The sequence below is a fragment of the Hirundo rustica genome, chromosome 3 (genome assembly GCF_015227805.2).
Source record: "Hirundo rustica isolate bHirRus1 chromosome 3, bHirRus1.pri.v3, whole genome shotgun sequence".
Taxonomy (NCBI): Eukaryota; Metazoa; Chordata; class Aves; order Passeriformes; family Hirundinidae; genus Hirundo; species Hirundo rustica.
The window spans coordinates 35,633,235-35,649,151 of record NC_053452.1 but is presented as its reverse complement, the minus strand read 5'-3'; the positions used below and the strand labels follow the sequence as shown (position 1 = coordinate 35,649,151).

At 36.7% G+C, this 15,917-nt stretch overlaps 1 long non-coding RNA gene across 1 annotated transcript in view; it reads right to left on the bottom strand.

The window, feature by feature from the left end:
- Positions 1-2,234: 2,234 nt before the first annotated feature.
- The window catches only part of LOC120750729 (uncharacterized), a 37,371-nt gene continuing 23,688 nt past the window's right edge, over positions 2,235-15,917 (bottom strand). Inside the window, exons 2-3 of the long non-coding RNA XR_005700125.1 lie at positions 7,523-7,663; positions 2,235-2,290 (exon numbers count right to left, since the gene is read on the bottom strand). This is a non-coding gene — a long non-coding RNA (uncharacterized LOC120750729). The remainder of the gene's footprint in view (positions 2,291-7,522; positions 7,664-15,917) is intronic.

Sequence of the window (15,917 nt, the reverse complement as noted above, 5' to 3'; positions counted from 1 at the left end):
AGAAATTATTCCACATTAGATAATGCAGCACTCACATACTCCCTCTTATTTTATCCATCTATCCATGATGGCTTAACTTTAATACACTCACTTATTTTAGAATAATTTGATTCAATTCACTTTTGTGCCTGAACTGACCGAGGGATAAGAAAGAGACAGTGACTTGGAAAGAGTTGCACTATTAAGTAGAGAAGGTGCTTGTTCTATGTCTTCTTCTCAAAACAATGATACTCATAGCAGTAACACTCTTCCTACAGAAAAACTCTAGCCATCCAGCCAATAAAGATAAATCAACATCAGCGACAATAAAACCAAATTACTCACATTTTTAGAATAAACCTCCAATGCCCATGATCTCAAGAGCTTTATTCCTGAAAGGACGATGTTAAACATGACCCTGAGCATTCAGGCCTGCCAACAGTTGGGTGTAGAAGGTGAGCAGGTTGTGCAACGGTGAATACTGGCACAAAATCATTAGATGCTCCCTTTGATGATTAATTCACAATATCAACCTTCTCTCAGCCATCTATCAGCAAAACATTTTGTAGGAACTGACTTTCAAGTACATATTTACAACACAGTGAAGTCAATCTGAAGACAAATGTGAAATCCTTCCCAAACTGAGGCCACAGTTTTGCTGTATTTATCAAGCAAACAGCAAAAACATTTTTAAAGAAAAATATTAAATGTAATATTACTTTTTTATTCAAGTATACCAGTATTTAGTGAAATTCTCTCTCTTTCTAAAATACTAATAGAAGCCTTAATTAAGCAATTAAACAGCATACCGAAAACAGAATAAGTGTTGGTTAAGCTGAAATAGTGTTACCCTCTGTGAATATAAACATAATCACAGTTTAGTATGTAATAGTAATTTTATTTTATTTATGAGTTGCTGTATTTTGAAAACAATAGTTTTAAAATACTGCTATTTTTAATCATTTTCAGACTTTTTTTCATTTGGATTTAGAAGTTTATAAAGACTTAGAGCTTATACAGTAACAGCTTATACCTGACAGGGGAATACACTTGTTTTCAGCTTTTATTTCTGACAATCTTATACCATTCCACATTTTCAAAGTATTTTTTTATCTTTTGAGCCCGAGATCCATGTCTTGCCAGTGCAGTGCATGTCAATTAGCATCTTTAACTAAGTGTTTAGTATTGGCCTGCCTGTTACTGATACTCTGAAACAGCCATTCTGGCTCTGAAACCATCATTCTGGAATTTTCTGGCTCACCAGTCAGGTCAGAAAACACAGTCATATTACAGGACAGAGCCTTGCTGAAAAAGCAGTACAAACCTTTAAAATACCAACAAACATGTAAAGCATTGTAGGTTGCCAGCTATCCACAATAAGCATTAAGGAGTCATGTGTCCACTTCAAGCCACAGTGCTCATCTCTCTAGAGGAAACAGAAAATCAACACAGATTTTTAAGTGAGATTTTCCGACTGCAAGTTCTGTTTCTTTCTTCTTTCCTTTAAACAAAATTTGATGCCCTTCTTATAATTTTGAAAAATAAAATATTCGCTTTTTTAATGAACTGGAGAGCTGTATTCAAAAGTAAAACTGTAGAAGGAGAGAAACTTTAAAATATTTTTCTGTTCTGCAATGGCATGTAGAAATGCAGCAGTTCAGCTTTGTTAGTGCTCCTATTAAAGGTGCTTTGGAAAATCCATAGTACACAGTGTAATGTCTTTTACTACAAATGCCTTTTTATCAGATGGTGATACTTTTTCAGATTTCATAGTAGTAATTAATGAGAGCATAATAAAAAGATAAAAAACAGATGAGCAAAACATCATAATATGCAAAACATCAAGTAAAATAAGAAAAAAATGAAGGGCTGACAAAGGATGAAGAAAAAAACACCGATCAGCAAAGACAGAGACAAGATTGCACAGGCAATAATATAAAAGGATACAAAATTTAAACTGACATGCACATTACAAATTAGATTTTAAAAATATAAATAAAAAACTTGTCAGCTATACTGAAGAAAAGGAGGGAAAGGAAGAGGAAGAAAAACCTTGGCAGCTGTGGAGCAAAGACATGGAGAGACCAAAATCAATATAACACAGAAGACTGCCTAGCAGTAATGACAAAATGAAATGAGATTTCTGCATCCAAGATGGAAGGAAAACTCAGAGGCTAAGGCTTTCATATGGAGGAGGTTCATCATTATGAGAGTTCTGGAAAGGATAACAAATAAAACAATAGGTTACCTAATTTGGCTTGATGTACACAAAAAGCTGCCATCAGTAGTGGAGAGCCATCATATAGAAATCCTTACAGTTACAGGGGAAAAAGACACAGGAGGAGAGATTTATTATGCTTGCTTCAGTGGTGCAGAAAGGAAGCCATACAGATTTCCGAGCAAAGATTAACTTTGAAAAGAAAAGGCTGAAAATCAAAATGCAGAAGGCAAAGTATTATGTAGGTTTACCAAATAGATCTGGTAATATTATCCTGACACTTTCACTTAATAAAATAACTGCTTTTCTACACAAGGGGAAGGAAGCTTGTCAGTCTGTTTGGATTACAGAAAAGTACAGCACCACATGGGAAATTTTCAGTTACGTGGGAGAAAATGTAGCTCTTGTACAAAATCTGTAATGCTGTTAGAAGGAACATATTAAGGAAAAAAGAAAAAAAGGCCATGTGCTCAAATATAGGTGTATTTTAATATAGAAGAATTTCTTGATGGTTTGTCTTGGTTTGATATTTCTAATATTTTCCTTAGTCATCTCAATGTGCGGGGACCATCTCAATTATCAGGGAGTGTGCTAATACAGTTTTTAGTCACACAAAATTGGGAGACATAAAAGTATCTGTATATCATTCACTAAGCTAAGGATATTGAGAAATTAACTGAAATAATGGCAATAAATGTATAAAAGGGATCGGATGAAGACACCTAAGAAGAAGGATATTCTTTTAGGAACAGAAAAAAGACATTACTATTAAATGGCCAGCAATGGCTATGTGAAACCCATGTCAATCCCACATCTCCCAAATCTATTCAGATCTGTGCTAAATTATTCATAACAGACAACTATTAAAAAAGAAATCTCTTTTGAGATCTCCTACAGTCAAGATGGCACATTCTCCTTGGATAATGTATTACAGAACCTTCTTTCTTTTCCTGCCAAATTTCTGCTTAGTATGTGTGCTTATTCTTCCATCTTTCAAGTCCTAAGAAAAATGCTGAATATTATCTGACACAGACAGACTATCTGAAGTCTTTCTCTGTCATACCCGCGTGCAGAAAATATGGATTTGGGCTGGGAATTATGCACAGGAGCTATTTAGACAAAAAGTACATGGAGAGTCTATAACATGAAAAAAAAAAAAAAAAGTGGAAAAAGGGATTTACACTGAAGCATACTTCATATATATTTAAAAAAAGGGAACAAGCCAGCTATGAATGTAAGATTGGTAAAAAAAAAGGAGATTTTTACTCATAAGAGATACTTGCTGCAAATAGCAGCATCAGAGACCCAAAAAATCCTGGGTTTAAGTTGTTTCTAAGGTCATTAATAAGGTTTTGTTAAGGAACTTTTATGAAGGTGTTACGTAAAATAGGTGGAGCAAAATTCAGTAGCAGGAGAAGATACTTCCAGATCTCTGATCCCGGAAAGGGGGTCTCTGGAAACTCACATAAAACATCTGTAGGACCTGGCTCAAGTTCAGCCAGTTGCAGCAGAGAAAATATGACAACAGGATCCCCAACAGGATTCCCAATGCACAAAGTGGTTTGACTGCAATGTTCTAGAAGGTCTCCACATAACAGGTGTAAATTTCAAATTTGAAAGGCTCAAGTAATTCCACTCAAGTCCATGCTCTCTTACACAACAAAGCCCTTTGCATCTCTACTTTTCAAGTTATTCTCCAAAGGCCAGGGGAACTAGAGCAACTCAAGGAAAAAGGCACAAGAGGTCTTTTCAACATGAGCAAAATAATACAGTTTTCCTAGTTTTGCTCTTGAACACAGCTTGAAAATTTCCCTCAAAGTTTTTCAAGAAAGTTCCAGCTTGAGACAGAATCAGTGCATCTAAAGTTATAACATACGAGATATGAGCCCAAGAAACACATACACAGTTAAAAAGAGACCTTTCTACGCCTTGTGTAGTTGGCTGGGGATATGTGCTGGGGAAGGACAGTAACAGGTATCACTGCCATCTTGCCTGTGATGCTAAAAATACAGGCCCCAGGAAAAACGTCTTGCAGTATTAACAGATGGTGAAAAAAATGAAATGGCTGCAACTAATTCGTTTTTGAGTAGGCACGGGAGATACCAGATAATGTTGAATGCATTGCATTTAAAGTAAATAAAAAAGAGTCCAAATAGGCATTTAGTTCCTTGATAATTAGCAAGCCAGCAGGTATCAAACCAGGCACAGCACAGATAAGCCTTTCCTGATCACATCTGACCCTGCGGGAATTTTTAAACTCTGAATGCAAAACACCATACAAAAGTGCTAAAGACTTTGCTGCCGTTTCTTTTGTAAGATAAGATTCCAAAGAATAAGCCTAGCACTGACGTGGAGCTATGCATACAGGAATCTGACCCACAAGCATTTGCTTTTTGGGGATGTTGCCAATTCATCCCTGGGCAAGTTTTATGTTAAGCACTCTTTTGTTGTGGCTGTGGAGGAAAATTAATTGTTCAGTTATACACACTGGTAACACAATGCTCTTGTCATGGTTCTCATCAGCTTGGCTGTAGCTCTCTAGATTAGCTCAGTGGTATTAGCTTAGTCTCCATCCTACCAGGGTCAGCATCTATCAACTCCAGATGCTTCCTGCACAGTCTGTCATGTAAGAGCTGAGGGGTGCACATAAATAAAGTAAGGGCTTTACCTCTGATTTTCAAAGTGAAAAGCTCTCAGCTAAAGATATTTCTCGGTAGTGTTAAGAGGCTAAAAGCACTCCACATCTTTTTGAGACAAGTGATAATTTGTTGACTAGCCTGTCTATTGGAGTAATGCTTTAGATTATTCAAGGCTTTAAAGTGATTAAGCTATATTTTTGTCATACAGAGAAACTTACCAGTAATCATAAGCCAGATTGTATATTCAGACATGAAATTTTCATTTCTTCTCATTGAGTTTCAATACAGAATCTTTTGTAGTCTAATCTGCATACGTTAAATAGTGTAATTATAAATCGATCCTTTATCCAGTGAGTTCAAATGCAAGTATTGTCTCTTTCCTCAGCGCAGGAATTCGTTTGTGCAAGTGAATTGCAGTTTAACTGAAGCTACTATGACCTTTCTATTTTACTTAATGTAATTATTACCTAGCTAATTATCTTGTTGAATGACTTGTTCTGTGCTTCATTAACTGGGAAATTTCTTTCTGGATATAGAAGAATATCTGAACATCCACCTATTTGTATCACAAAATACTGATTAGGAACAAATCATGTTACCCAGTGAGATAGTAATGATTTCTTTTAGAAATGTCTTTTATAAGAGAACTCTTGAGTCAGTAGAATTGGGTCTATTGTAAGGACTGTGAATTACTTGTCACCCTTGGAAAAGGCAGTTAAAGTAGGAGCAGAGGACAGATACAAGGGAGCCGTCACAGCTGGTATTGGTGCTGTCCCCTTTCCATAAACCCGTCTTTTGCTGTCTAGCACAGCCCTCTGTTTTACAGCCTCTCATGGTGTTACATGTTCAAGCAAGGAAGCAGTGTGGGAAGAATATTTTCACAGTTACCAACCAAACACATTCCCAAACACTGATATAAAGTTGATTCCCAGCATGAAATTACACAAATAAGTCAATAAACTTTAAATCATCTTCTGCAGAAGCAACAGTGAGAAGGAAGTCCAGAGCATCCTCATTGCAGCAAAGAAGCAGAATTACAGTGGCTGTTTTATAAGGCTTGGAGCTAATTGAGGAGATATATAAAAACACACGCAGTTACTTTTGTTTTCCAAAGCTTCTTTTGGCATTCCTATTATGATTTGCTATAAATTAAACAGTTGCTGCTGCAAAGTCTCAATATAAATAAGCATCAAGGCAAACCTGATAAATGGTCAATAATCTGTGCAGAGCTAAAGAAAACCTTACATTCTTCACCGCCTGTAAACAAAATCCTTTTCATGTAAGAGCACCTTTTATTTCTTTGTAATCAAGCTTTCTGATTTTATAACCTTACAGACTCCTGTGTCAGAACAACTCCCATCAGTTCTGAGTTCAATATTAATCCTGACATGAATATCTAAGAAATAGATTGTATTTCTAACAGGAATGCTTAGGACCCAAAATTCCACTGAATGACGCAAAGCTTCCTAGAATCCTATCTTTTCTCCTATTTGCACGTACGTCTTCTAGGCCTTGCTAAATCTTCCCAAGAAGTTAGATTTAGAGTTCAAAGACATTATCTACAAACTATTGTTCAAAAAAGCTTTAGAAGGAGATGATACATTTCAGGTGGAAAAAAAAAAATGACATTCACAGGCTGATACATGACCAAAGTATGAATAAAAGAAAAAATTTTGAGAAGGTAATCTTATTAATGTCTCTGTCATTGAAATCACCACTTAGGAAGATGGCAGGAAAGGTTGTTTCTTTACTGGAACAGTGTAGGAAAAACCAGAGACTATGATAAACATCCTGAAGCCCAGCCTATGGCTTAATGTCTGAGATCTGTAGTCTTCTCAATGTGAAGTAATCACATATTTTTTGGTCTGTGCAGAACTAAATTCAAAAGGTATTGTTGGCAGGTCAATAAGGAATCAATAATTCAATCAATATTTTTTCAAGATGGTCCTTGAGTAAGTGTCAGTGATTATTCTTTATTCTTGCAACATCTGGCATTTATGTCCATTTGTAAATCAAGCAGAAGTCCACAAGATTAGTAAAATTATCAAAACCTTTCTTTTTCCAAGCCCTGACTCAAAAGATTGCTTGACTATTCAACCCAGGCCCAGCCATGTTCATGGTTACTTACTATTTTACCATTAACCAGATTATCTTATTCAAGGCAATTATCACTGTGTAGCTGTGAGGTACCAAAGTAAGCAGAGCAACAATTACAAATGGGATCTCCATGAGCTGCACACGGAATATTGAGCAAGTTATGTCTGAACACACACTGAGCAAATTAAATGCGATAATCAGGACATGAGATATTCACAACTATAATTCAACTGGAATGTCACAGTCTTCCTTTGAGAGCATGATGTTAACATTAATAAAGTTTTCAATATCCTCATATGACAAGTTTAGCAGATCAAAAACCAGTGATTCAAGGGGATGAGATGCCATAGGACTATACATTTTAGGTTTTGTAGTTAAGGCATGAGACTAGAACTGAAAATCTCTGAAATTTCTCCAGCCATAGACTCACTTTGAGACTGATGTAGAAAACCTGGTCTCAAACCCTAAGATTGTCCCCAACAGAATGGTTTTTCTCCACTTAGCAGATGTATTGTGCATCTTACCTTTAATGATACTGTCAAAGGCCAATATCTAAAAATCATGACCTATTTCTAACTCTTCCACTTACCAAGTGATGAGAACTTCTGGAGTCTTTTTCTTTGCCATTTTGTTTTGAATGCACACTGTTCATATTTACCAGGTCTTCTCTAGAACAGGGATAATTAAGTTATGTTTTTCAATGGCAGATTTTTCTTGCATTCCCGGGAATCTGAAAAAAAAACCAGCAACATTCTCACAAATTCATGTATCCCCAAAACCTCCCAAGCAATGAATAACTTTCTATTACCAAATTGATCAATAAGTAGCAAGCTGTGTTGGTACACAATACCTAATGCATTCTTCCTGCCAGGAAAGTAGTTCGGCCCTAAGTTTCTCTCTTTGTATGCACTCCTTCTTAACCATTGACATCCTTAGAGAAGAAAGAGTCTCCCTTGGAAGCAGATTACGTGTCTGAAGCTTCCACTGTTCCATCCAGTGCACATCTACAAAATCTGATTTTCCTCACAAAAGCTCAATGTATTACTGCATAGAAAAATTGATCATTTTATTAGGAAATACATCAAGAGTGCACTAAGCCACAGATTCAAGGTACATCTCCAAGTTAATATTCTTATTTGAGGATAGACTCCACTTCATTAAAAGAAAGATTGTATTACCACTCATTTGAGAATATTACCAGTAGCACTAAACAGTGTGATGTGTTACAAACACTTCCAGTATTTATATTGAAGTAAGTGACAGACCAAACCTTCACGTATGGAAACCTCCCACAACTTCAAAATCAACATGCTGGCTTATGGCTTACGTTAGCTTCATATTGAAAGCAAAAACATTGCAAAAGGCAATTAGATTGAAAAGCCAGCTAGATTCTCCCCAAAATATCAGTGCAGACATTGAGGCTGTTACCATGAACAAGCAGACTATATCAGACAGAACTGTCTACTGTCAAGAACTTGCATCTATACAAACACTCCACACCTATTTCAGAAACTATTTCCTTGATATTCATTTTAGTTGATTTGTGCCTCTGGCTCTTTCTAGAAATCATGCATATTTGACATATTCCCAAATCTAATAGCATGTGGGTTTCCCTTAGAATATGCGCAAGATCCTTTGAGAAAGAAAAAAAATCACCTCAATTCCTAGACTTCTTTCTTTTGCTTTTCATATTTCATGGTGTTTGAAAACAAAAGGTTTCATTCACAGACCACAGCAAAAACTCAAGCAATTTTAAAACAGCTAATTTATCCAGTTCACAATTTTTTTCTTGCTTTAACTTTGTCTTGCAGGTGCTCAGTTCATTATTCCATGATCATTTGCATTTGTATGAGCAGAATATTTTAGTCTTTTCTTTTACATCTTGTGATCTTTCTTGCAGGCTTCTGGTCTTCTTTCATCCCCTGTCACTCTCTTATCCAAAGTGCTAATCTCAGCTGTAACTGTCTCGAACCTTTCCTTTCTCCAGAAAGATCATTGAAGTCTGTAATTTATCACTTCCCTATTGTAACTGCAAGAATGGCTCTAAGCAGAACAAGCCTTATCTCACTGATAGCTATTTTGTCACCTTGTGGCTGCAAAGCATTCAGAAATGGCATTTGGTACATTAGCTGCAGATGACACCAAGGGGATTCTGAAGAAACATATTTTCTGGTTTCTTTACCATTATTCCTTGATACTAAAATGCCCAAACAACGTTGCAGTGATTGCACTACATTTTTTAAACAAGGAGACATCTTCTGTGTCAGCTTTCATATGTTCTTGGGCAGATTTTTATAGGTTTGGAGCTAATCCAAAAGCCAGCTTCTCTGATGAACGTCTTGCCTCAATAAGCTTCAGTATTAACACCACTCCTCCTTCATGACCATTGTTTCTCCTATTTGTGGTTGTGGGAAAGTTAGACTTCTCACTAATACCATCAGAGTTTGTGGCTTCTTGGTAGCTATTTTACTGCTATCCATGTCTAATCACAGTATACCCAAGAAGCTTAGTGCTGTGTTGTAGCAGACTACAAATTAGCTTGCTTTTCCATTAAAATACTCTTAGTTTACTCTTTTCTGTGTGGTTATAAAATTGACTGGCTGAACACTTGGACACTTGTGTGTTTTGTTTGTCTAAATGATTGATATTTAAATGGCTTAATTGCATTCATTCCACCTTTTTATGGTTGAGCAAATGTTTATTGCTTTTTTTTTTTTTTTTTTTTTTTTTTTTTTTTTTTTTTTTTAAAGATGCAAAGAGAGCAAACTCATTTGTAACTCAGAGAAGAATTTTACTAATATGTGCCAGGGTGGTTTGAATTTCAGAATGGATCTTATTTCTTGAATATGTATTGTGGCAATGTAAGCCTATAACATCTTTGTAGCCCTGTGAAAGTGCGAAACAGTCCAGCAGGTTTAGCTAGAGAAGTCTGTAGCTAGTATTGAGGCTATGAGGGTAAACCCTGCTGAAGAAACATAGAGGCACAGGCAGGAAATAATCCTTATATTGTTTAAAGGATGACCCAAAAAGAAGAAAGGGAGGGAAAGAGAGAGAGAGAGAGACTTAGAAAATCATTAACAGTCTTCCATACAGGCAATGTTAAAATCAAACTGGTTTTCTCCAATGATTCAATAAGATGCAGGCATTTAAAAATCCTCTTCCTCCATGACTGCAAAGAGGAATTGGAGGGACTTTGACTTGATAACTGTAAGCAGAAAAGTACCAAAAGTACCAAAGTGGGTACATATGAATAGTACTCCTGATGAATTTAACCTTCATGTTGATTAGGGAACTACTGTGAAAGCATCCTAACTTTCTACAAGCATACATTATTTGTATGAAATGGCTGAAAAATCTGAAAAGTAATATTTCTGTTCTGTACACCAATTAGGCCTTGGCCAGGCCCTATTTAATGTTTATAATATATAGCTCCTTATGTCGTAAAATGTTTTCAAAGTATTTTTAATTTGTATTTTTCCTTTCCAAGTGAATACTCAGAACATTCTTGACAGGGAAATCACGATTAATAATCACATTTTAGCCTCAAAATTTCTCACAATATCAGTCCTAAAAATGTTTATGTTTGCTTCAATATACCTCTTGCAAAATGCAAGGGTTTTTTCTTATACAGGAAAAAAACCTCAGCTCTAAATTAGATTTAGCTTTAGATTTAAAACATCAGCATGTAAAGTTGCCAGTAGATAGCTTTTCTGACTAAAAGTATCTGAATTACCTATGGAATACTTGTCTTCCTATGATCATAGAAGTTTTGTATTATAGATGCTAAATACCACAGAATTACACTATAAGGTTGAAAGGGACTGCATCTGGTCATCTGGTACCACCTCCCTGCTCTAGCAGGGTCATTTTAGAGCACGTGGCACAGGGTTGTGTCCTGACAGTCCTTTAATATCTCCAGTGAGGGAGACTCCACAATCTCTCTGAGCAAACTCTGCTGCTGTGTGATCACCTGCACAGCAAAAAAGTTCTTCCTAACAAATTCTTCCTTAATCCTTACTAAGATAGCTTTCTTTTGTCTCTTCTGTGACAGCAAGAATACAGACAATAAAAAGAAATAAATCCAGGGAGTGGTTTACAGCTGTTGTTAGATTTGTCTAACTTTACTTAAAATAGCAACACTATTCTGCAAGCAAGAATTAGACTGAAGTTCTTCTACTGCACTTCATAATTCAGAAAGGTCTGTCCTTTTTCTAGGCTGTGTGATCCATCGATTTAAATGGTGACCAATCAACCACCCAGTTACTGCTACTATGTTGCGGTTTAACACCCTCTTGTGTTTTTCTTCTTTCTTCCTCACTGCAATATCTTCAGTAATTTCTTTTCAACATGAGCTTATTAATTATTTTCAACCATACAAATAAAAGGGGAGGAGAGTAGTATTGACCCTATTTAGTGCTTAAAATATCTCAAAGTTAGTAGTATGAGATGTATGAAGAAAAACATTTTTTTAACTTCGCTTAAAAACTGCCTGTTCAAGCTGCATGTCATAGCAAATTATAGAGATAAGGGTTAAAAACTAAGGTGAAAGGCAAAACTGCAATAGTGATAATGACAGAGGCAAACTCTGCATGAAGTTGAGAAAATCGATTTCAGGAAAGCTGAAGGATATTTTACAGGTAAAGCAATTTCTCTGCACTTTAAAATCAGTTATAGGCCTGCCTTGTAAGCTAAGTCAGTGTCTTCCTTGACAGCTAAGACCAAAATTATGAGGAAACATTGAATTCTTGTACTACCTTGCCTCTACAGATCATGCAGGGGTACCCACATCATCTTAGTGTACACATGGTTTCTCCAGTTGCACTGAAACTGGACTCACACACTTTGTTTTCCTTCCAAGACAAATACATAAATTCAATATTATGTATTCCACCATAATCCACAAAAGACTTGTCATTGTATAAACCAAACCCACAAAGTTACTTCGATAAATATCCTTGCTCTTAATTTCACATATAATTGCACTTTAAGGTTAGCAGAATTTCAAATCTACTTTGTGGAATTTAGATCCTGAAAAATACTATTATAGTTCTTTTATGTTAAAGAAATTGCCCAGATTGTCTACTAAATAGAAAATCTATTTTTCTCAAAGATGTTTATGAAGTCTCTGAAACCCTCTTTTCCACTTTCTACTTCTGTCTGTTGTCTCTGGCTCTGATCTTTTCATGTGCTGTGTGTACCTTTCTTCCCTATTTTACAGGGTGCATACACATTTGCACTCCATATGGCTGTTTTTAGTAGTTATTTCCCATGTATTCATTTTTATATCAGATGAACAGTCTGCTTCCCCATTAATTTTTTAAATTTTTTATTTATCTGTGTCTCGTTTTGTGTCCTTTTCCACACATCTCCTATGTGAATAAGATGGGATAGTTTTATTTCAGTTGTTATGTTAGACCCGAATTTCCTAAAATACCTATTTGCAAATTGTTATTCTTAAAATCCAATACCAAGTTTAGGAAGAGCAAGAGTACAGGGGCCAAAGAAAGATGGTGATGAAAGATGGAACTAATATGTAGAGCACTTTAAATTAAGACAAGGGTTTTTTTGCAGATGACATGTCTGTAGTCCAAGTGTTTGATTTCTAAATTCCTGGATACAGAGTGTGTTCCCCCAGTCTGAAGGCTTCTGGATTATCACTTCACCAAGTGAACAGTGATACAACAGATGTGAAGTGATCTCTGTCTCACTCACTTTGCAATCAGCCACTCTCTCTGTGGAGCTGAGCCTTAGCAATACTAATAGAAGTGCTCCAAAGGCTGTGCACTTTGCAGGGACCAGAAGGTCCACACCATGCACTTTCTAATGCTGGAAAATCTGCGTATATATTCAATCAAAAGATACAGGTGAAATTCTTTTAATTAGAAAGTTTAATTAGGTCTGCCCTAAAATATGAACCATTATTCGGTCATATTTGCTCTAACACTGAATTGAAGGCAAGAAATAATTATCTTTTGAAAGAAAGAGGATAAAAAATAACTTTTTATCAGATTATAATAAGCAACCATATCCAGTCACCAGTGAGTCAGGCAGAGGGATTGGGGCAGAAGCATTCGTGGCAGTGCCTTCCTGTTCAGTTGCAAGCTGCTGCTGCACTGTGACTATTTGCTTCGTGTCTTCCTCCAGCTGGTCTTGTCCCTGGACAGCATGGCAGCTCTCCACCTGAGTCCCTCGGGAGAGGCACATTTCCCAACAAAAACTCAGACCTCAGAGTTCTGTTCCTAAGGTATAAGGAAAAGGCAGACAGAGATCTATTCATGCCTAACAAGACACAGAAATTAGGGTAGTCAGCTCCTGCTGAAGTCAACCTTCCAGCATCCTACATGCCTTTTAAATCTAGTATGAATCAACATTGCTTCATTCCAGTTTGCACCAGAAAGCAGAGCTTTACTCTCTAGCTCCCTTTGCAAGCAATGGGTAAGATTTTATATCAATTTCTCTGGGAGTGTGTTTAAGGATTTCAGAAGCCTGCAGAAAGTTCTTCAGCAGTTTGTACCTATATTTATCATTTAAATAATGATCCTGTGAATATTGTTCCATTCCTTTTTTTATTTTTCTTCACATGAAGCCAGATTAACTTCAAGACTGTATGAGCAGAAGCTAATGCACTGAGTTCATTATTTCTTCTTTCCATTTTTCTTTAAATAGAACACAAATTTCAGCTAAGTGGCAAATTGACTGAATGAATTATTGTTTTGCAGACAAGCCTGGTTTGCCTGGCATTCTTACCTTTCAGCTGCTTCCGGTAGCTTGAAAAAACTGTCAATATTTAGCAGCATTGTTGCAGAAATAGAAACCCTTCACTTGCCTCATGCTTCATGTACCAGTCAGTTACATGTGGTTAAGGAATTAATGCACAAGCAAATGGACTGATACAAGCACTGCAGTAGCTTCAGCTGATTTTGCAGCTCTCTTTGTTTTGGATATCAGATTAGGAATTCAATCCAAGCACTGACACACGAACAGAGAAGTCTGGCTCACATTCCCAATTTCACTCTATTTTATCATGTGCACATTGTCCAAAATAAATTGTGGGTATCTATGCAGTGCACTACATACAGAACAGTTAACTGGGTTTGTTTCAGACTGGGAGTAATGCACGCCCTTCAGCTCATGTCTCCTGAGATAATCAGCCACATTTTGAAAAAAGGCTCATTAGCCAAAGTGCAACCACCTTACAGAGCTGCCATTACTCTTCTGAGACATAAACTATTTCCAAAGCTACAATGGAACAGAAGGGGTGATAGCCCACAGACCTGTTCAATTATCAAAATGTAACACAGCTGGCATGCAGCCTCTATATTTTCCTTCTTTATCAGCATTAAGATTGTTGAGCTGAGGTTAAAGATTTTGTATACTTAAGGACATCTAAAATGTAATTGGATAAAGCCAGGAGCAATCTGCTGTATTTGTGGTGGTAGCCTGGTTTTGAGCCAGAGGCTGGTACATTCTGAGATTCCACTCAACCTAAGGTGTTTCTTTTTTTTTTATGATGTTATGATTCCTGCCACTTAAGCCCACTCCTTTACCACAGCAGTATCCAAATCCTTCATGCAAGGAAAATGCAACTAGGGCCTGTGCTCTAAATCAGATCAGATATGTCATCTATCTTAAAAAGCTCCCCAAGGATGTGGACCATCTGTGAAAAACAGCTAGGCTAGTATATATTTACAATGAGCCTGGAGGCAGAGGAGGGGTGAAGAAGCAGGACATAGGATCATAAGTGTAGAAAGTCTTAAAGCTGATATTGCTGCCAGCAATATTGTCAAACCACAGCTGATACTCTCCTGGGAGCTATCTTCATGGCTTTAACTCAATCTAAAGTTGAATTGTCAGCAAAGAAGGGCACATGGAAAAGTCACAGCTCATTTTTTTAATCCAAAAAATGTTTTTCAAGAAGTAGTACCAATGGTGCTCAAAGCTTTTTCAAGCTTTAAACCGAAGGTTTAAATATGGAGCAAACAGGGCAGCCAAACACAAATTTAAGTTGCCAGTAACTAACAAGGAGGGGAACAAACCATTCTTTCCTTACACAGTGAAGTCCCGCTCTTGACTGAGGCTATGAAGCATCACAACAACAGGAACAGGAAACACTAAAACTGGGTAACAACACAATAATTTTCACGATCTCTGTGTTCATATGCCAAGACTGCCAGAACTAAATTCCCCAAAGCCAGACTGACTCCCTTAAGAGCTGCTCTTCTCTCTGTCTTGGTGCCATTTTGTGCTCCTGTTCCATGATCCTACACAGGAATGGGATGTTGTGCTCTGTCAAAGCCCCTGTAGAATGAAGGGGCATAAACACAGCATGGCTCCACTCCTGCTCTTAAGTAAGGAAAAATGCATGTTTCCAGGCATCCATCACTTCTGTAAGTGAGGGTAGGAGGCATGAAAGGGATCATAGCCTCAAAGAAGCAGTATGAGAAGGTTTCTAGTGGCAAAAAATGGAAACTGGGCAGTTTCCTCCAATTTGTTTTAAAAGAAAGGCAAACATATAGCTGCCTCTTGTAATACCCTGCACATAAGCAGCACACTTTTCTAATAAAGATGCAGTTAAACATGGCTGCATGCACACAGCCTCTCTCACGGGGCAGAGTGGAGGGTGGTAAAGTGGAGACAAGGGCCAAGAAACATGATTTTTAATAATGGACCCAGTAATAGAGACACATTGTGGTACCAGAATGCTAACTCAGATCAGAGACAAGTTTGTTTTGTTTTTTTTCATTTCCAAATAAGTATTAATTAATTTAAACTTTTTTTTTTTTTTTTCTCCAGTAGAGATATAAAAGTTTTGTTTCAAAATTAAGGATAAAACATCTTGTTTGGGGCTTAGTGGTCTGAAATAAAATTTCAGAAATACATATATAGCCTTGAGTAAGTTTATAAAGAAACAGCAATTATAGAAAATGCTTTACTGCTACACAGAAGTCCATCTCTCTGAGAGGGTAGGATTTTGATTTCTCTTT